The sequence below is a fragment of the Coptis chinensis genome, unplaced genomic scaffold (genome assembly GCF_015680905.1).
Source record: "Coptis chinensis isolate HL-2020 unplaced genomic scaffold, ASM1568090v1 utg662_pilon_pilon, whole genome shotgun sequence".
NCBI lineage: Eukaryota > Viridiplantae > Streptophyta > Magnoliopsida > Ranunculales > Ranunculaceae > Coptis > Coptis chinensis.
In genome coordinates, this window is record NW_028238178.1 from 65,286 (window position 1) to 88,985 (window position 23,700).

General features: G+C 39.4%; 1 pseudogene; it reads right to left on the minus strand.

Moving 5' to 3' along the window:
• Positions 1–23,034, minus strand: part of LOC147472860 (putative amidase At4g34880) — a 78,050-nt pseudogene extending 55,016 nt beyond the window's left edge.
• Between the last annotated feature and the right edge of the window lie 666 nt (positions 23,035–23,700).

Consider the following 23,700-nt stretch of genomic DNA (forward strand, 5'->3'; position numbering starts at 1 on the left):
AGAAATACAAGGCTAGACTAGTAGTCAAGGGATTCTCCCAGAAAAAAGGCATTGACTATTTTGATATTTATGCTCCTGTAACTAGGATTTCTTCTATAAGAGTTCTAATGGCTCTCGCTGCTATTCATAATTTATTTATTCATCAAATGGATGTAAAACCTGCATTTTTGAATGGTGATCTTGATGAATAAATATATATGATGCAGCCTGAGAGTACTATATTACCAGGGAATGAGCAAAAAGTATGCAAATTAGTTAAGTCTTTATATGGGTTGAAACAAGCGCCAAAACAATAGCATGAAAAGTTTGACAGTGTCATGATGTCCAATGGATATCACATAAATGATCTTTGATAAATGTATTTACTTTAAATCTTTTGATGTAAATACATATGTGATTATCTGTCTATATGTGGATGACATGTTAATCATGAGTCCTAGCCTTGATGTTGTGAGAAACACCAAGATGTTCTTATCCTCCCAATTTGAAATGAAGGATTTGGGAGAAAGTCGATGTGATTCTTGGAATCAAAATTATCGTAAACAAATGATGATGGTTATACGCTTTCACAAAGAGCATTATGTTGAAAAGTTTTTGAAGAAGTTTAACTTTTATGATAGTAAGCCTGTGTCGACACCTTATGAGGCAACTAGTGAACTTCAGAAAAATGATCAACATAGTGTCCTTCAGTCTAAATATGCCCAAATTATTGGTAGTCTCATGTACTTGATGAATTGCACTAGACCTGACATTGCTTATGCAGTTAGCAGGTTGACCAGATACACTCATTGTCCTAACAAGGAACATTGAAGTGCGTTAGAGAGACTAGCCAAGTACTTGAGAGGAACAATGAATTACGACATACGTTTTAGACAAACTCCACCTGTGATAGAGGGTTATTGTGATGCAAACTGGATATCTGATTCTCATGATATCAAGTCCACTAGTGGTTATATTTTCACCCTTGGTAGAGGTGCAGTCGCTTGGAAATCTTCTAAGCAGACCTTGATAGCTCGTTTAACCATGGAGTCTGAGCTTATTGCTTTAGATAAAGCAAGTGCAGAGGCTGAGTGGCTTAGAAACCTCTTGGCAGATCTTCCTATTGGTACAAAACCTCCAAATTTGTATTATGCATTGCATTGTGGATCGCCAGTCGCAATAGCAAAGGCAAAGAGCAAATTGTATAATGGGAAAAGCAGACATATCCGTTTGAGACTACAGTCTATAAAATAGCTGCTGGAATCTGGAGTTGTGGCTCTAAATTATGTGAGGTCAGAGTTAAATTTGGCTGATCCTCTGACAAAACCGCTTCATAGGAGACAAGTGGTTGAAACGTCGAGGGGGATGAGACTTTTGCCTTAGATAGAGGGCGACACTGACGGCAACCACACCTATGTGATTGGAGATCCCATGAAGTAGGTTCAAAGGGAAAAATAAGTCACCTCGTCGCTCTGATATGCTATCGTCTTTCTTTGAGACGTCCCACCCTATGATGAGATAGCATTTTTTATATACTTTGTATAACTTGAATTGCAATGAGAAAGAATGAGTTATTTTACTCTTATTAGAATCCATAGTCCATTAATTTTTATGAGATAGTGTATTTTAACTGCAATGTACACTTGATGGATATCCACCTATGTGAATGTAGAACTGGGTCGGTTCTTATGAGTATTCTGGCAAGTACTCTAGAGCATTCATGGAACACAAGCAACGCAAGGGCCAAAAATCGCAACACCGCAGAACATGCATATAATGAAATAGCAGTGTGGGTGCATGTGATCTATTTTACTACAAGGGAATGTTGGTTCAAAGATTTTTTAATCCACCACTTTCACGTATTATAAGACATGTTACCCTATGACTGGTTCAAGCCCGTAAAACACCAATATCTTATGCATTATTTTTTTGATTCTCTCTGGCATTTCGTTAACCCATTTCTTTTGTAATATCCTATTCCAAAATAGTGGGGGACTATTACTATTTTGAAATAGTGTGGGATTGTTGGAATCTCTTAAGTATTTCTAAATACTAGTGTGTGTGTGCAAAGTGGAGGAGATGAACAAAGTGTGTTCTCTCCACTTTAGTGCATTGTAGATAGTCTCACATTGGTTAACCACCACTAGCAAGTGAAGTATAAGAGACATTCCTCTACCATAAGGGCGTGCTCTTAGGGTGCAAATGTTTTTGTCTTAGGAGGGAGGACTCACCCAAAGCCACACACACGCGCGCGCCTGCACCGCACCGAACCGCGCCGAGTCAAGTCGGGTTCGGGCTTGGGCTTGGGCTTATTGTCTAGTGGGTAGTGGCTTACTAAAAGCCTAAACTTGTTTTTCCTTTTGCTGCAAGTTTCGGTTTCAGTGTCCTAGTGTGAGTTGGTCTCTCAACCGACCATGTCCTTGTGCAAGTTGGACTGCTATGACCGACCATGTCCTTGTGCGAGTTGGTTTCTATGATCGACCAAACCTCTATATAAGCAAGGTTGTGCGTCTATAGAGGTATTCACTTCAGCAGAGAAACACACATCCCAGAGACAGCAACAACCACTCGTTCCAAAGAACTCGCAGCATACCTTATTCTTTTCTAGCCGCCAGAGAGAGTTATATTGTTGTTCTAGAGGGTAGTCTGTTCTAGTGCAAAGTCAGACTGTTATTAACCATTGAATCCTGTGAGGAAGACGCCATTGCTGCCTTTCTGCACCATTGGAAGGGGCTAAATTTTTCCTTAAGGACAGGCTAATCCACGCCTTGGCTATTACCTGTTAATTCTGTCCTTCTCTCTTTATTGTTTTATTGATTCAGTTACAACACCATATCCTTTCTTTCCTTACCAGCCTTGTCAGCTTGATATAGTGCATCTGGATTCACTTCAATCACACCGTGAACGAGTGAGTTAAGTTTGTGAATCTCGTCTAGGTAGAACTCAACGCTGCGAATTTGGCGGCCAAGGATTCATGGAGGCAACAACCCACTGCTGAAACCTCGACGTGGACTTTAGATGATTTAGAATTCTTGCCTCAGTTTTCCTCTGTATGGTTGTTTAGAGCACCTATTTTTGCGGCTAGAGATATCGCATATGATGCTCAGGGTCTTTGTAAATCTAGAATTATCTTTACATAACTAAAGCTTAGTTTCCAACCAAAAAAAAACAAACATATCAGACCCAATCTTCTTCTCACTCTTCACCAAAAACCCAAAAATTGTTCGAGGCATAAATCTCCCGATTTTTCAATCCCGCTCAGACCTCAAACTTTTTACCTAATTAATATCCGATATTTTGGGTACGCGATATATTGCAATTTCTATATTTCAAAATCTAATAACTAGAAGAGATATTTATATTTCTATATATTGTCGAAATATCGCGATATTTATATACCTATCTCTGAAATTTCGATATTTATTGTGATATATCGCAATATAACGCGATATTTTGTACTATGGTTTACAGGCCTTGGTTAATTCCTTTGTTAATATATTTCATCCTAACACTCATAATTTTTTTTTTTTGAATTATCACTTTGAAGAGTTTACTATTTACCTCGCAACAATGTAGATGAAGCCATATACTTAAGCAGGGGACTAAGTCCGCCATGTCAGTAAATTGCACTGACATTTATCTTGAGGTTGAGGCTCAAGTGTATAGGAGGTTTAATCTGTTTATAATTGTGAAAGCTTTGGTAATGAGCAAATCGTATATTACAAACTTGAAGATTATTTCGATCTCCAACCAGTCTCCTCCCATCTTCTCCTCCTCCCATCTCATCTGTTGGGGAAATAACGATGTCAATCGATCCCCACTACTAAGATAACTTGTACTAGGACCAACAACTACTCCAGACAATAATCTAAACTTTCACTACAACATATCTAGCATGCCCAACTCTCTAAACAACTATTACAAACTAATAATAATGCAAAAAAAATAAAACATACCACAACACAAGATTTAACGTGGTTCGGCCAATGATACCTACTTCCACAAGAGCTAATCCTTTTATAACATGGGAAGGAAGATTACAATCACTCATTTCAGTCTCTCACCTTACTAGATCACTCCTCTCTCTTTACAGGCTTTTCTCTCTGCAAAGGTTCTCTCTCAATTTTGATCTCTCTCAAAATTGGGTTTCTTGGTTGTGTTCTTGGTTTTTCCAAAACCTTGTTTTTTTTGGTTTATATCCCAAAAACTGATTCGCGGTTACTGTAGATAGAAACTGCGAAAAATAGATGTTTTTATCATCTCCGACATGCCATTTCGAAAGGCGCGTCTTGCAAGCCGAAAAACTTCGGGAAAAGCCCAGTACCAATGTTTATGAAAAAGTTGGAAAAAAAACTATCTTCTTTTTCTCCAAGGCTCCCTTGGGCAAGACCATTTTCAAGCGTTCGCTCGCTCAAACTTCTTCACGCAAATATCATTGGATTCTCTCCTCCTCATGTGAGGGATAACTCCAACAATCTCCTCCCATCTTCAACCAGTCTCCTCCCATCTCCTCCTCCTCCCATCTCCCACCTCCCTTTCTCTCAGCTCTCAACCTGTCCCTAAGCCCATACCCAAACAGCTAAGCCCAAATCCAACCCAAAGAGTCAGCTACTGTTTTAAGTGTCTGGGGACTTGTTTTAAAGATGCGCTAGGTAGTTACTTGTTTTTCAACAAGTATTTTTGTTTTTTTCATTGGGTTTGGGATTAAACTAATAGGACTGACGCTAATCATGATTAGCCTATCAAAGCACGAGCATAGCAAAGCGGCGACGGCAGAGGAGTTTCACGATGCTAGTTTGTGTTGGAACTCTAAGATACTGGTGTTTTTGTCTTTGCAGACTGGTTTTTTCTACGTTTTTGTATGATGAGATATTATCATGCGAGTTGGAGACGGAAGCTGATGAGACAATGGAAGGTATATTTAAACCCACTTTCACTGTTTCTTCATCATCTCACCACCAACTTTGCCCTATCTATCACAATAACCATGGCCAGTTCCAAAGAACAAACCACCTTTACCCAAGACCACTCAAACAACATTGAAAATCTTTCTACTGACTTTGCCCAAAAAGTTCGTTTGCCTTACAAATCAGCCCCTACTATTGTTTACTCAGACCATATGAAAGCCAAACTGTTGGAGCATAATAAACTTAGCATCTTTATTCATGTCTTGGATGGTAAAATAGTAGCTGGTAATCTGCGTGCTGGTCTGGAAAAACTGTGGGCACCTTTCAAGATAGTTAAGATGGAGTTTTATAAAAATGAAATCTTTCAGGTTTGGCTAGAGAACCAACACCAACTGGAACTGATCCTCAAAAGGCAACCTTGGATTGTGTCGCAACATATCTTGCAGATTGAACCTTGGTTAGATGTGAAGGAAAGCAAGGAACTTGTTAATACTTTGTGCCTATCTAGTAGGCGTAAGAGAAGCCAGACAGTGAAGGCAGCTCCACCCCAAGCCATAAATTGCATCAGCTGGAACTGTCGGGGGTGTGGCCGGCCCTCGACTTTAGAGGAGCTTAAGAAGAAGATATCTCTTATTAGGCCTTCGTTTATTTTTGTAATGGAAACTAAATGTAGTAACCTAAATAAAGCTACTAGTATGATACGTAGATTGGGTGACTATAGTTCTTTTGTAGTGCCAAGTATGGGTTTGTCAGGTGGTATGTGGTTATTGTGGGAAAGTTTTGTGAAGGTAGAAGTGTTGGGATCAGACAGTTGGTTTATTCATTGTACTGTCGATCTATCTATGAATGGGAAGGATGAGAAGTTTGTTTTGTCTTATGTTTATGGAAATCCCAAATTGGCAATTCATAAAATGTAATGGGCTGTTTTACCTCTGCTGAAACCACAAAATGATGCAAAATGGATAGTGATGGGGGATTTTAACGAAGTAACAACCCAGACGGAAAAGTGGGGTGGTCGAACTTTTAACTATGTACAAGCCATACCTTTTCTGGATATGATTGTAACTTGTGAATTGATCAATTTGGGTTTCATTGGGAACATTTTCACATGGACAAATAAACAAGTTGGACGGCGGAGAATATGGGAACGACTCAATAGAACTCGGTTAATGCTGCTTGGATGCTGCAGTTTGTGAACAGAAATGTTTATCATCAAATGTCAATGACTTCTGATCATAAGTTCCTGGTTATCAAAGTTTGCAATGAACTAAATCACCTCCCCAGACCTTTTCGATTTGAAGCCATGTGGTTACAAGATAGGAGATGTACATAACAAGTTCAGTTGGGTTTCGAAGTTGACGTTGTGGGCTCTCCCTCTTTTAGTTTTTGTAACAAGCTAAAGCAATGCCAAAATAACCTCAAATGGTGGAATAAGAACATTTTCGGACTTTTAGACAACAAAATGCAAGAAACACAGCAGAAACTTGAGCATATTCAATATGATATCCTTACATCGATCCTGGTGATGATTTGTTTGCAGCAGAGCACACACAAATTCAAAGATACAATGATCTTCTGGTCCAATAAGCTACTCACTGGGGACAGAAATCTTGCTCAGACTGGTATAAGTTCGGTGACCTGAACACCAAGTATTTTCATGCTTTAGTCAAATGTCGATGGCAAAAATCTTTCATTCACCGGATTAGCGACCCTACATGTGATATACTCACATAAAGGCAACAGATTGGATATAGATTGACGGAATTCTTTGCAGATTTAATGACTACTTATGCACCTTCTTTTGATTATGAGATTCTAAATGTCGAGACACCGGCTTTGTCCACTGATGATCTTCATTGTCTCGCGAAGCCGATTGATAATAAGGAGATCTTGTTCACTTTAAAACAAATGCACCCTTTCAAAGCTCTAGGGCCTGACGGTTTCCAAGCAATTTTCTTTCATCTTTTCTGGCACCTTGTCGGACCACAGGTTTGTGATGTGGTAAACAGATTTTTTACCCAAGGATCCTTTTCACTCCAGCTAAACCATTCTTTCATTGCATTAATCCCAAAAAATTCACATCCCACATCACCTGAACATTATCGCCTCATCGGCTTAACTAATGTTGTGTACAAATTAATCTAAAAAATTATTGTAAATAGGTTACGACCTATTCTGAGGAAAATAATTAGCCTTTTTCAAACCTAGCAAATGAGTTTTATCATAAAATTAGGGGTCATGGCAATAGGAAATCCAAGTTCTTTGCTTTAAAGATTGACATGCAAAAAGCTTTTGATAAACTTGAATGGTCCTTTCTTAAGTTGTACTTACCAAATTTGGATTTCCTATTGACTGGATTAACCACATTATGTTTTGTGTGGAGAAAGTCTCGTACTCTATTCTTTTAAATGGCACTGCTCATGGTTTCTTCAAGCCAACAAGAGGTCATAGACAAGGAGACCCCTTATCTCCATATCTCTTCATTCTCTACACGGAGATTTTGTCTTTGAATTTTCTGAAGTTGCAAAGACAAGGTTTAATTCATGGTTGCTGGCTTGCAAGACATTGTGTTAATGTTTCCCACCTTATGTATGCCGATGATCTCTTTGTGTTCGGGAAATGTGGTCTGCCAGAGCAATATCACTTGAACAACTTGTTGACGTAATATTGCAAAGTATCTGGCCAAACAATTAACAGAGACAAGTCTCAGATTCTTCATCATACAAAACTCCACAGGAGGCTTGTTTATTTTCTCCGAAAATCCTTCAGAATGCCATCCACCAGCTGTATGCCGACCTATTTGGGAATACCAAATCTTACTGGCAAAGGTCGCATCCATAAATTTGCTCCGTTGCTTCAACGATTCCAAAATAAACTTGCTGGCTGGAAGTCGAAGATTCTTTCAAAAGCGGGTCGTCTGACCTTGGTCAATTCAGTTTTATCTTCAATACCGACTCACACTATGTCTTGCACATTGCTACTAGCAAAGATAATTGATACTATGGATGTGATAAGAATATCTTTTCTCTGGGGGCACTCTCCATCTAAACGCAAGATGCATTATTTTTCTTGGAGGCTAGCATGTACTCCCAAGGGTAATGGAAGACTTGGTATCAAAGAATGTGGGAGAAGTCAGAAATAGGCGTGTGCATGCTTATGTTACACATGATGAAGGCGCGTGCGCACTCATAGTCGATTTGTTACAATTCGATGGTTTTGTGTGTTTCTATAAAGGGAAGACTCCACCTTTTTAGAAACACCACCGACGATTGTATATATATATATATATATCCTATAAAATCAATCATGCAATAAACACCTTTCTTCTCCCGAGGACGTAGGCTGTCGCATTGGCACCGAACCACTATAAATCTTGTGTTTTGTCTCTTTGATTGGTTGTTGTTTGCTACATGGTATCAAAGCGTAGCGTGATAAGAGCCCAAAATTGTAGTTTAAAATAGTATTTCTATTTAGCCAATTATGTTATTAATAATATAGGTTTATCACTAATTACGTGCTTTTGAGTATTGCAGGCTTCAGAGTTGAATAAATGTAAATTCGTTACTAATTAGGCGCTAAAAGGAGCTAAAGTGATTGCTAAGAAAGTTCTATGAAGAAAGCCCAAGTTTCATAGAGAAAAAGCCCTTAAAAAGCCCAAGTCAAAGCTGTGAAGTGAAAGTCAAACCGGATTAGAAAGCTGAAGAAAAGTCAATAAAACTTCAAAAGGCCATATCTTTGGGCTCAAACCTCAGATTTGGGCCTATTTTATATCAAAATGACCGGCTCAGAAAGATCTTTCCAATGGTCTAGATCTTGACTCTATCAGAGTAGTATAAGTTAGTGTAAACTCGCGCTATAGTAACACGACCAGAATTGAAAGTTTTGGATTCAACAAATTGGGTTATGGACTTGATTTATGGGTCCATAACCTAGCCTAAAAGCCCATGCACGAAATTGTAACCTAACCCTCTCCTATATAAAGAGGGGTAAGGCTAAAACAAAGATTGGCTACTCCCTCTTTAGTTTAGAATAAATTAGGGTTCTCTCTCTCTCTTTCCTTTTGTAGTTTAGTTTAGGTTAGAATAATTTAGTTTGTAGCCTCCATTAAATCCTTCAATAAAAACCCTTAGTTTAATATTCAATAAAAACCCTTTATCTTATTGTTTTGATATTGTTCATCCAATGAAACAAGGCTAAAACCTTCATTAGAGGAGGTTAAAGAAGCCATGTGAGGATGATTACTTGTTAGAATAGTTGTTATTTAGAATAGAATTTCAAATTCATTATTATGAGTGTTTAGAGATAAATCTCATAATGATGAACTAGAGTTTAGAGCCACCATCAAAGAGATTTGTGGTGGAGCTAAACTCTCATGCTAGTGGAACCTTGATTCGAGAGGACTTGGTATTCACTAGGGATCAATATTCGATTCGATGACTAACTAATAGCCAATCGAATTGTATGGTGGAATTTCCCCCCTCTATGTTCTTCCAATTCATTAAATTCACTTTTTAATTGCTTAGTTAAATTAGTTAAATTTATAATTAGTTTTAGTTTAAATAAATCACAACACTACTCTCATTGTTCTCAACATTGATTCCTTGTGTTTGATTAATTGAATTCATTTATGTCTTGCTAGATTAAGAGTGGAACGATTCCGTACTCTATATATTGAATGAATATATATGTAAGAGTAGGAAATAAATAATTGAAACCGAAAGAATGAAGATAGAGTAATCTAGTTGAGTTTTTATGGGTTATCAGAACGTTTAATCTCTTCTCTAAATCAACCTAAATAAACACAAAACACTATGACAGATCCAAAACCAAACCCAAAGTCTACCGTGAATAACAGAGACTCCATTCTAATCCCTTGGAAGTCATCATCAATTCTTTTGAATGGAACAAACTATATACCTTGGTCTAGGGCTATTTCGCTATCTCTGGGTGGCAAGAGGAAATTAGGGTTCATTAATGGTGTAAAGGTGTACTGTGTCCTGCCATTGATGATGTACGAGAATTGGGTTTCCAATGATCAGCTTATTCGATCTTGGTTACTCAATTCGATGGAGTCAACTATTGCTGGAATTTTTAGTTTCTCTGATTGTGCAAAGGAGATGTGGGATTCAATTGAAAATTTATACGGAAACCAGAACAATTCTCCCCGTGTTTTTGAACTTCAACTTGCAATCGGTGTTTTGCAACAAGGTGAGAAAACTTTTACAAAACACCTTGGGAATCTAAAAAAATTGTGGGATGAGTTAAACATATATCATCCACACACCACAGATTCTAAGACTCTTTTGAAATGGGCTGAAGAGGATAAAATCTTCACAGTATTTCGTAGTCTTAAACCAGAATATGAAAATCTGGAAAGCAATATTCTAATGGAAAGCACTCATCCATCACTTGCTGCTGTTTGTGTAACTATTCAGAGAGAGGAAACAAGGAAGAAAACCATGAACTCCGAGGTGAAGTCTTCAATCTCTGAATCTACTGTATTACTTGCAGAAAACGATTTTCAAAAGAAGTCACAGGAATTCAAAAAAGGTAAGGGAAAAAAGGACCCGTCTCATTGTGATCATGGTGGAAAAAACTGGCACACCAAGGACCGTTGTTGGGAATTACATCCACATCTTAAAAATGAATTGTCCAAGAAAGATCATGCCGCAGTAGCTGAGACATCAATTTCCAACTCAGATATTAGTCATCAGTTGAGTCAAATTCTCCAAAAACTCACTAAGTCCATGCCATCTAGCAAAGGTTCGTACGTCTCAACTCATATGTCAGGTAATTTACATGCCTATTTTACTATGCCAGAAAATAGTAACTCATGGATAATTGATTCGGGGGCTACTGATCATATGGTTAATTGCCCTGCCTCTGTCCATAATTTTGTGTCCAAAACCGAAAAACATAATATTTCCATAGCCAATGGATCCACCGTTCCCATTCTAGGTAGTGGTCAAGTGGATTTTTTTAATCAAAGTCTCAAGAGTGACGCTCTAGTTGTTCCTTCCTTCCCTGTCCAACTTCTATCTGTTGGCAAATTTACAAATTCTTTAAATTGTGATGTCATTTTTTCTCCTAACTCTGTCGTCTTTCAAGATCGAAAGTCGAAGACAACGATTGGTGAAGGAATTTATTCCAATGGGCTCTATTTGTTGAAGTCGCATAAGAAGGCGTGTCAAGCTAGTGGTTTACTTGAGAGTTGTATTTTGCATAAAAGACTTTGGCATCCATCTAGTCATGTCCTGTCAAATTTGTTTCCGCATGTTTCTATAAACTCTGATGATGTTTGTGATTTGTCAATTTTCTAAACAAACTCGTTTACCTTTTCCAAACTTGCATACTGTGTCTAATAATTTGTTTGAGTTAATCCACTCTGATTTATGGGGACCTGCTCCCGTTAATTCTTATGATGGCTATAAGTATTTTGTGTTGTTTATTGATGATAAATCTCGTGCTACATGGTTATATTTGTTGAAATCAAAGACTGAGGTTGTGAATGTTTTCAAAGATTTTCATAATATGGCTACTAATCAGTTTGGTGCAAAAATCAAGATGTTTAGATCTGACAATGGCACTGAGTTTTGCAAAAGTCTGTTACCTGAGTACCTTCGTAACCAGGGGATAATTCATCAAATTAGCTGTGTTGGCACACCTCAGTAGAATGGCGTGGCTGAAAGAAAAAATAGACACCTTTTGGAGACCACTCGTGCTCTTATGTTGGGCATGAATGTTCCTAAGCAATATTGGTCTCATGGCGTCTTAACTGCTGTGCTTATTTGATTAATCGTCTTCCCAGTCGAGTTCTTGGTTTTAAATCCCCATTGGAAGTGCTAAAATCTAGGCCGCTGGATCTCTCTCATCTGCGAGTTTTTGGGTGTGTATGTTATGTGCATCAGCAAGCTATTCATCGAGATAAATTCGATGCTCGGGCTACTCGATGTATTTTTGTTGGTTATTCTACCACACAGAAATGCTACATATGTTACAATCCAGCGACAAGAAAACTAGTTGTCTCTCATGATGTACAATTTGTGGAATCTGAAGCTTTGTTTCAAGATTCAGCTGTGCCTGGGAATCGGTCCCAGGGGGAGTGTTTGGCAGATTTGGCACCTCTCCCAGCAGTTGGCGAAGATATAGTTCCTTCCGCAGAAGTTATTGAACCCACTGAAGTTATGGGTTCTATAGAAGAAAGGGCGCGGGTGCGCTTACAGAGTGAGCAACTAAGGGGCGCGCGCCCTCTCACTACTGACGACTTTACATAAACAGAGGCACGGGCGCTCTCACAGAATGAGCAACTAAGGGGGGCGCGCGCTCTAGCTCCTCCAGCCCCTCTAGTTTCTTGACAATCTGAACGAGAGACGACCTCCAGCAACTCTCAAGGATTACTATAAATCTGATAGAGAATTGCATCCTCCAGTGATTCACAGGGATTTTTATTCATTGCATGATGTTTCATATCCTCTACAGGAGTATATAACGTATGCCAATATCACTTCATCTCATCATGCTTTCTTGAGTACAGTCGATGATGTGCAAGAACCCAAGAACTTTAGAGAAGCTAACTCTCGTTCAGTATGGAGAAAGACGATGCAAGAAGAACTTCGTGCTCTAGACGAGAATAAAACTTGGGAGATTGTTATGCTACCTTACGGAAAGAAAACAGTTGATTGTCGTTGGGTGTTCAGAAACAAGTTCAACAGTGATGGTTCCTTAGAGAGGCCTAAAGCTCGACTCGTTACAAGGGGATTCACCCAAACATATGGTCAGGACTACAAGGAGACTTTTGCACCAGTTGCAAAGATGAACACGTTTAGAGTTCTTGTATCTCTAGCTGTAAATCAAGACTGGAAATTATTTTAGATGGATGTTAAAAATGCATTCTTACACGGCGATCTTAAAGAAAAAGTGTATATGAGCATCCCACCTGGACATCCGAAGGAGACTAAGGTTGGATTAGTATGCAAGTTAAAAAAGGCTATCTATGGACTTAAACAATCTCCACGAGCGTGGTATGCCAAGCTCAATTCTGTTCTAGCTATGACCGGTCTTAAGTGGAGTGATGCTGATCCTTCCTTATTTGTTAAGTCTAGCAGGTCAGGCTTGGTTGTTGTTCTTATTTATGTTGATGACATAGTTATCACAGGTAATGACCATATCGAAATCTCTAAGCTTAAGGATCTACTGCACAAGAAATTTGCCATCAAGGATCTGGGTATTATGAAGTACTTTCTTGGGATCGAAATTGTTTATTCAAAAAGAGGCATATTTCTTAATCAAAGAAAGTATGTGTTGGATCTTTTGAGTGAAGCAGGAAAGTTGGGGGTAAACCAATCTGATTCTCCAACTGACAGTGGAGTCAAGTTGGACAACACCGGTGATCTTCTTACTGACATTGGTCAGTATTGGTCAGTATCAGCGATTAGTTGGTAAACTAATATATTTAACTATTACCCGACCAGATATTTCTTATGCAGTAAGCTTGGTTAGTCGTTTTATGCATGCTCCAAGGACTCCACATATGAATGCGCCTTCATCATCTGCAAGATCCGAAGAATTCGCCCGGTAGAGGTATTTGGATCGCGGAAAAATGGGCATACATCTATTACGCCTATACCGATCTTGATTAGGCAAGGTGATGTCCAATTGATCGGGCGGTCTACATCCGGGTTATTGACCTTTGTGGGAGGTAATTTGGTCACTTGGAAGAGCAAAAACATAATGTAGTGGCTCGCTCTAGTCGGTTCGAAGTATGGGACTATGGCTTCCACCACCAGTGAAATCATATGGCTTTGCGCTCTTCTGAAGGATTTGTGTTTTGGTTTGCATCTGCCAACTACACTTTACTGTGATAATCAAGCTGCTATGCATATTGCTGCAAATCCAATGTTCCATGAGAGAACTAAGCATATTGAAGTTGACTGTCATTTTGTGCGTGAAAAAGTATAGTCTAACATTTTCACTACCTCCTTTGTTCGAAGTGACCAATAGCTTGCAGACATTTTTACCAAGGGACTTCCCGCTTCCAAGTTCCATGATATACTCTCCAAGTTGGGCTCGCTGGATATCTTCACACCAACTTGAAGGGAAGTGTGGGAGAAGTCAGAACAGGCGCGTGCGCGCTTATGTTGCACATGATGAAAGCGCGTGCGCGCTCATAGTCAGTTTGTTACAATTCGATGGTTTTGTGTGTTTCTATAAAGGGAAGACTCCACCCTTTTAGAAACACCACCGACGATTGTGCACTTGTGTTGTGCATATATATATCTCTATAATAGAACCCTAAAAAATTAATCAAGTAATAAACACATATCTTCTCCCGTGGACGTAAGCTGCTGCATTAGCACCGAACCACTATATATCTTGTGTTTTGTCTCTTTGATTGGTTGTTGTTTGCTACACAAAGACCTACAGCTTCAAAATTATGCTCTGTTTGCAAAAAAAGCTTGGGATTTGTTGCAGCAAAATTCCATGTGGGCGATACAGATGAAGGGGAAGTACTTCCATTCAACACGCTTTCTAAATGCAAAAATTTGAAGTAATGATTCCATCATGTGGAAGCAACTTTGTGCGGTTAGAAAGGTGATTAGAGCTGGTGGCATCTGGAACATTGCAAATGGTTCGTCTATTAATGCATGGGAGGATGCTTGGATCTTAAATGACAATGAACGTATGCCGATGCCTTTCAAATCAACAGGCATGTAATTTGGAGTTAGTTGCTGATTTTATAAACCAATCTAACAACACATGGAATCTGGAGTTGCTTCGTCAATTTTGGCCGGCTGATTTTGTTAATAAAATTGCTTCCATTCCGTTGTTTCACACGACTGATAGTGATAAACTGGAATGGAAGTGGACCGGTTCGGGGTATTTTTTTGTTAAGTCAGCATATAATGGATGTCTACAATTGGTGAATTCCGGGAGTAGTATGGTGTGCGAACAAAGTTTTTTGTTCAAATTTGTGTGGAGACTCAAGTTACCTTTTCGAATCAGATTTTTCTTGTGGCAATGTTTGCAGGGTGTCATCCCAACAGTGGATCATTTGGCATTCCTTCATTTTCAAGTTTATGCGCAGTGTACTTTATGTGAGACTACTCCCGAGACTCCATTTCATGTTTTCTTCGAGTGCAGTTTTGCAAAGGATGTGTGGTGTGGTACAAATTGCATGTCAATGATCGATGGCGTCAACTACTCTTCTGTTCAGAATTTCCAACAAAGAGTTTTCCAGATGTTTAATACAGTCAGGAAGCAGCCTAAAGGGGATATTCAAGTTTGCCTGCTAAGACTGGGTTTGTGGTTCATTTGGCTTGCAAGAAATGATTCACGCTTCAACCGCAACACTCCAAATCCTATTTATTACATCAGAAAGATTCATGGACAGCTGCAAACTCTTAAGGACATCCTAGATGAAAAAGCACAAAAGGAGCTCATCACTATATACATTAAGTGGCATCCACCTATTGCAAGATGGGCAAAACTCAACACAGATGGAGCGGCTCTTGCGAATCCGGGATTCGGAGGTGCTGGATGTGTTTTACGAATGGCTAATGGGCAGTTTTTCATGGGTGCAGCGATCCCGATCCCAATACTTCACACCTCTAACAATTGGGCTGAGTTTTTGGCTATGTTATATGGTATCCAATTGGCGGTGAGACTTCGCATCCGCAAGATCGTATTGGAAACTAATTCTCAATTGTTGTACCAATCCATGACTGCTACCGCGATTGATTCAAATTGGATGTTGAAGAAAATTAACAGGGAATGAAATCATTTTTTTGTTACAAAATTTTGAGGAGTACAGTATTCAATAGTGTTATAGGGAGGGCAACTCATGTGCTGACTGCTTTGCTTCTCATGTTGCTAGTTTGGCATCGAAGGATACGTGGAGGCAACACCCAGAAGCGGAAAATACTTCGTGGTCTTTAGATGACTTAAGTTATTTACCTCCTTTCTCTTCTGTATGGTCGCATCATGCACCTATTTTTGCTGCTTCAATCCTAGCTTTTGATGCTTGGGGTTTTTGTAAATATAGACTTATAAGTAAATAATGAAATTAGCTTTCAATAATAAAAAAAAATAAAATAAAATAAAAAAAAAAAAAAAAAAAAAATGTGAAATGGGCCTCTTCAAAGTAATGTCTTTACAAGTTTAGAGAACTTTTAGTTTTTTTTTTTGGGGAATTTTGACTTAACCCTTCAAAACTATGTAGCGTTTTGACTAAACTCTCTATTTTTAAAATCATTTGAGTTTAACCCCCACTCCGTCAATTTTGTCTGTAACAGACGTTGGTATTTTATTTATTTACCATTTTACCCTTATGATATGATAGAGCCGTTGGGTTTTATTGTTTTGGGGTTTTTTTTACTTAACCCCCATGAATATGTAGCGTTTTGAGTCCCAGATTCAATAGGCTTTAGAGTTTTGTAAGTTTTGTATAAACCCCCAAAATTTAGCATCGAATTTGAGTTTACTCCATTAGCAAAATTGAAAAGAAAAATATTAAGGAGAAAAAAATGTTACTCCCATATATGGGTGTGCACGGGTCGGGTTTGGGTCTAAACTGACAATCGAACCGACCCTATCGGTTTATACTTTTTTGGAACCGAACCGAACTAATTTCCAGCCGAGCCGATACCCAAACCGAACCAACTTGGTTACGGTTTAACCGATGTTAACCGACCAGGGGTAAACTCAAATTCGATGCTAAATTTTGGGGGGTTTATACAAAACTTACAAAACTCTAAAGCCTATTGAATGGGGGCAAACTCAAAACGCTATATATTTGTGTGTGTGTGGGTGGGTTGGGGGTTGGGGGTAAGTCAAAAAACCCCAAAACAATAAAACCCAACGGCTCTATCTTATCATAAGGGCAAAATGGTCAATAGATAAAATATCAACGTCTGTTACAGACAAAATTAACAGAGTGGGTAAACTCAAATGATTTTAAAAATGGAGGGTTTAGTCAAAACGCTATATAGTTTTGGGGGGTCAAGTCAAAATTCTCCTGTTTTTTTTTTTGGTATTTGTTACTAACGAACCCCAATTTGTGTTGGGCGGACTCCCAAAAAAAACAATTATTACAAGTGTGCTATTGGTTTCAAAAAATCCAAAAAAAAACAATTATTACAAGTATGTCATTGATTCCCAAAAATTGAATTCAAACCCCAAACTTAAACGACTAAATCGTTTGACTAAATCCCAAATGATTTGGCCACATTTTGGGACTTAGTCAACGATTCGACCCGACACACCGGTCAAGAGCCCAAAAACGAACTTTGAATTTTTTTTCAAAGTTCAAATCCCAAACGACATGGCCACATCGTTTTGGACTAAGTCCAAACGGTGTGGCCATATCGTTGAGGATTTTTCTAAGTCCAAACAGTGTGGCCATATTTTTATAAGTCCAAATCCCAAACGACATGGCCACATCGTTTTGGACTCAGTCCAGACGGTGTGGCAATGTCGTTTGGGATTTGAATTTTGAAAAAAAATTCGAAGTTTTGTTTTTTGGGCTCTTGACCGGTGTGACCGGGTCGTTTGGACTAAGTCCCAAACGGTGTGGCCAAGTCGTTGGAGACTTAGTCCAAACGGTGTGGCCATATCGTTGAGGATTTTTCTAAGTCCAAACGGTGTGGCCATTTTTTTATAAGTCCAAATCCCAAACGACATGGCCACATCGTTTTGGACTCAGTCCAGACGGTGTGGTCATGTCGTTTGGGATTTGAATTTTGAAAAAAAATTCAAAGTTTTGTTTTTTGGGCTCTTGACTGGTGTGACCGGGTCGTTTAAGTTTGGGGTTTCGAATTCAATTTTTAGGGAATCAATGGCATACTTGTAATAATTATTTTTTTTTTAGATTTTTTAAAACCAATGACACACTTGTAATAATTGTTTTTTTTTGTGGGAGTCCGCCCAATACAAATTGGGTCCGGCAGTAATAGGACCCTTTTTTTTTTGGCTAAATCTACCCTGCGCAAGGCGTATGGTGCGCTGTGAATTCACAGCCACTCATACCAGGGGTGCGTGTGTATTGCGTGGCTGAAGTACTGAATCCAAAGGCTCTTATTACTTGCGCACGATACAGCTTGCGCACTGAAGACCAGCTCTTTTTTTTTACCATTTGAAAGAACAGGGAAGACAAAATCCACTTTATTTTTTATTTATTTTCACATAGAAATAATGGTATCCATAAGCTTGAGAATTGTAAGTTTACCTTTCCTTGGCTACCTCTAGCACTCCAACCATTAGGTGTATTTAATGACCGGAAAGCAGACCACTCGCTAAGACTAGTTTTCCCCAGTATTATAGCTCCTGCTTTTCGTAACTTCTTCACGACACCTGCATCCTGAGGTACAATCGATCCAAGCAAGGCAAATGACCCTGCTGTGGTATTAAGTTTGTCTTTGGTAGAAATGTTGTCCTTGAGCAGAATCGGTATTCCATGTAACCTACTCAAAGACCCGCGTAACTCTGCCTGTCTCTCCTTGTCAGCCTTATGAGCTTGATAAAGCGCATCAGGGTTCACTTCAATTATGCCGTTAACGATTGAGTTGAGTTTGTGAATCTCGTCAAGGTAGAACTTAACGAGTTGTTTTGAAGTGAGTTTGTTGTGTTTGAATTGGTTTTGTATTTCACTTGTGGTTGCTTCTTTGATTGAGAACGTACTGATGAGTGTCTGTGGCACTTAGCGTTTTTTGACTCAATGTTAGTAATGTGGATGAAAGAATGAGAAAGCTGAGGATAGGGTGAGGGAACGCCATGGTACCTTAGCTCAAATGGCGATTTAATGAGTGAAATTGATGTGTTTAAATATATCATTGAAGTCAGGGGCGGATCCATGCGTGGTAACTGTTCACCCCAAAAAAAGTTCAAAAAAATATAGTAGTGAGAATTATTGTAGTAACCCCCCTTATGGTTGAATCCTGTATCCGCCCCTGATTAGGAACACATACAGTTGACTGTAACGGACAAAAAATGTTTAAAATTGGAGGAACCAAAGTTAAAATGTTTAAAAGTCTTTGATCTGGACATTTCATGGAGACACCTACTTTACCAGAAGCGTCCGAATTTTTCTTGTTTTACAACTGCGGATTGTTAGTGTGTGGTAGGGGTGGGCATTGGGTCGGGTCGGGCTAGCCCGGCCCTAAACATTTAAAGCCTTTCAAATATTAAGGTCAGGTCGGCCCGGTCCTAAAGTCAGTATAGGGTCGGGTCGGGCTGGGTCACAAGTCTAAATCTCAAGCTCTGATCCTACCCTAGGCCCTCTTTAAAGGCTTTTAGTGGCGGGCTTTTTTGAGCCGGCGTATATTTTTTCTTTTTTACTACATCAATTTTAAAACTCATTTATATTACAAAAATGTACAAAGATCTACAAACTTAAAGTCCCACCAATCTAGTAATAATCCTAGATAAGTCCAATAATTTAAAATGCACATTCACATTCTAATGAACTGAAGTACATCGAGAGTTCGAAATTTGTTATTCCTTGTACTCAAACCTCACCAAAATTAAATTTAACATTGAAAAGCACATAGACAAATAAGAGTTCGGAATGAGCTTTTACTGACATCAACCTATTCTTCCTTGTACTTACATAGAAATTGATCTATCCCGCCAAGGACACATATCGATAATTAATATTGTATCAAAGAAGGGAAATATTCAGTTTTGATATTTGACTCATCCAAGACAATTACCTAAGTTCTCTGAGGGGAAATATTCAAGATGCTGAGTTCTACCCAGATGTAAAATAAAACAAAGAAAAAAATATATATAGTTTGTGAATCATTTTTACTCAAAATGAGAATTTTTGAAACAGCAAGTCGTAAAGTGATTAATACATACGATGATCACCTTTTAGAGAGAGTGAGAGAGTAGAGTAGAAGGGATCAGGAGATTTGATGATCAAAGGAATAAAGTCTTATTTTTTATTAAGCTAGTGCTCATTGTTCTTTTTGGCTACTAGGTTAGATTGGGAGTTGCATTGTGAGATATAAACAATTAGGTTGAGAAGTTTTTGTTATATATAAGACAAGTTATTGAAAATACTGATAAATTACAAAGGACAATATTATTTTAATTGGAAATATTTAATAAAGAGTTGGACAATTATGATATGTATATTTATAGTGAAAGTGTCAAACTATAACTAGGGCTTGGTTAGGGCTAATGAGGGATGAATTAGGGTCGGGCCTATGTTTCAGAACCTTAGCCCTAGTCGTGTCTTAGAAGGCATTAGGGTCGGGTCGGCCCTGCCCTAAACTCTGTGAGGGCTTTATAAGGCTTAGGGTCGGGCCGGGTTAGGGTCGTTAGGACCAAATTCCCACCCCTAGTGTGTGGACCGAAAAAGAGAAATAGTCCCACATTGAACAAGAAAGGAGTTCATCATAGGTTGATAAAGTGGGAAGTTCACTAACTAGTACCGAGGCCTTTTAAGATAAAACCCCACACACATGGCCAAGATGAGGCCCAAGCCCAATGGGTGGTTAAGCGGGGGACAATATCGGTACTAGTTATCCCATGTGCCCAGGTCCTAACAACTGGTATCATAGTCAATGGTTCGGCAAGGACAAAGGCGACCTAACAACTGGTATCAAAGCCGATGGTTCGACAGGGACAAAGACACTGATCATGCAGAATCAAGAAACGAAATCATTGGAGCGCCAGTGAAGGCAGCAACTCAGGTGGAGTTACTTAACGAAGTGTGCCCGTTACACCAAAGATTGGTGCCCCTTGGATGTTGTGGAGATTCGAGAGGGTGTAACTCGAGGTAAATCTAACAACATGGAATGATGTTCGAGGTGGAGTAGGCTCTGGGGTTGAGAAAAAGTCACATCCCTCAGAGGCCCATACACACCAGAGTTCTAGCATTGGATCGTGCTGGATGATGAACGAATGGAGTCCCTTGGAGTTCGGTCCAAGGTGGAGATTGTTAGAATGTGTGGACCGAAAAAGAGAAATAGTCCCACATTGAACAAGAAAGGAGTTCATCATGGGTTGATAAAGTGGAAAGTTCACTAACTAGTACTGAGGCCTTTTAAGATAAAACCCCACACCCATGGTCAAGATGTGGCCCAAGCCCAATGGGTGGTTAAGTGGGGGACAATATCGGTATTAGTTATCCCATGGGCATGGAGGCCCAGGCCTGGCGGATGTGCCCAGGTCCTAACACGGATTGGTACAATTAGCTAATATTTCTGTCACCGGTCAAGCACCGCGTCTTTTCCATGTCAAGTCAAGGCCAAATGAAGGGTCTGTATTGAAGCCACCGAATGGATTGCCTAGGCGACCTCGGTCCAAATCCAAATCATGAAACAAAAGCCCATGTACACCCCCACCTAATCGCAAAACCGGAAAAACTTGTTGTAACCGTCATCTCTCTTGCGATTTCTCATCCAAAACCCTCGACAAAATCCCTCTCGCGATCCTTCAATCCAACAAAGAATTGTGATCAAATCAGCTTCAATCCCTTTCGCGATCCTTCAATCCCTCTCTTGAGTTGCTAGGCGTGTTGGTTCTCAAGTTCTTCAACTTCTCTGTCTTCAATCAGCTTCAAGTAAGTCACCTTAATTTATGATCAAATGTTTCTGATGGATGGTTGTGAATTCGATAATAGTTACATCAGTAATTCGATAATTGTTTTGGTGTCTTTGTAATTGTTTTGTGTTTTATGTTGATTTAATGTTGTTTTGAAGATTTTCAATGTTTAAGGTTCATGTTTCGGCAGTAAACTGCTTCAACACAACGAGAGCAATGGTGATGAACGCACTAATAAACAAAGGATTTTGATGTTGGGGGAGATGAAACTGAACCAAATAATGGCTACCTACGTACCCAAGATCTATTCTCTAGGGATCAAGTTTCCACGTAGTTCCTTATGAAAAATAGTTTGATATTTATAGAGGTAGAGTAGAGAGTCCTTGTAGCTTAAGTAATCTTGTATCTTGAGTAATTGTGATAGAGTATAACTGTCAACTGATAACTATCTCTTTGATAAGAAATGAATCTGGACATAAATCAACTTAAATTGGTAGCAAGCCATGTGGCTAAGGTTCAGCCTTAGACACATGAGTTAATGGGCCTGTACATTGATCCATGATATTGCGAATTGGGCTTTAGCCCTGTTGATTAAATGAATAAAATAGAGACCCCTACTAATGGGCGTTTGCCCGCGTAGGTGGGGGTGAAACACGCCCCTTTTGTCGGGCGAACAAAGTTCACATGGCAAAGAAGAGAAGATAAATCACTGAAAACGTGAAATAATAAAAGAGTAAGCGAAGTGTATAACAAAAGTGTCGTGTGAACGTAAACGATAAGAAAAATGGACAACCGAGAAAAATTCGTGAATTAGCGGAAACGAAAAAATGTCAAAGTAACGTATACGGGATGCAATGACGTAGTTAAATAAAAGATAGCCGAAAATGCACAGATAAAATAAAATTGCAAAAAAAACTCGATTGGCTTAAAAGCAGCGTCTGCCTCGTAATAATCTGAAATTTGAATTTGACAATGCGTGCGGTGGAATAGCGAGACTTGGATTAGACCGTTGAAAACTGTGGAGAAAAATTAGCGAATGATACGTGAACGAAATAATTGGAATTCGAAATATGTCCGAAATAACGAGAAGATGTGAACGTGAAAATACCACAGAAACTAGGACTCCAAAATTAAATCCGGATTGGATAATGCTTATCATCAAGTCTTGCACATGAAGTCGGTTCGGTTTAGCTAATAGAATTACACATGGACTGAAATACGGGACCAGCTCAAAGAATATATAAACAGAGAACAGAGAGGCGTCCATGCTGAGCACAAAGCTTAGAGAGAAGTCACGATCCAGCACTGAGAAACGATAAAGAACAACAGTAAACACCACCGTGTTCACAACAGTACGAAACCATTGTTACAGTGAGTTTCCGTACTGTGCCGGCGGTAGTCTCGCTGAAGAAAAGTTGCGTGAGACGAAGAAAAAGGTTAGTATTGGTTTTGTTGTTCACTATACATACTTTCTTAGTCATGTACAGATCACAGGAGAAGTGAACATGGAAGCTGCTATAACATTGATGACGTTGTACGAGCTGTTGGCGTTGGAGCGATAGATGAGATAGGTAGTTGCAGCACCTTGTCGTTGGAAGACCATGTCTTCTTTGCCCATGGAAGACTTAAGCTGGGCTTGGAAGGCGCCCGTAGAATACGCACCCGTCAGCGCAGCTTGGACTACGAGGTAAGCATTCTTTGTGCGTTATGCTGTTTTGTGTTTTTTTTTGTTTGTTTGTTTGCATAGGCGTTGAACTGTTGAATTCCTTCCTTAGGATGTCGGCTGTATTCAACATGTGGTGGCGATACAAAAAGGAAGACGGTGTGGTGTGGTGCGCGACTTCGGCATGAGTTGCGGAAGAGGGAAGACAATGATTGCGCTGAACCAAACCAATATGAATAAACATGCTATGGTGCAACGCCTCCTAAGGACGGGCATCGTAACCGCACTTAATAACCTGGTCCGGTGCATTATGAGGAGTGAATACCAAACAAGATACGGTGAAACGCCCTCCAAGGAAGGGCACCGTACCTGTGTCCCAATGAGTTGGCCTAGTTCGTCCTTGTGGACTCAGTGAACCCGGTTTTCGAGCAATCTTACCCGATTATTCTTTTCTTTTTGTGCAGGTAGAACTACCGTACCAGACGGGCGAAAAATACTCTAGAAGAAAACTCGATGACGATCGCAGACTTGGTGAGGTGGAAAGAAGGTGACGATACAGCGACTACCTGGAACCGCGTCGATGGTCGCTTAAGGAAATAAAAAAAT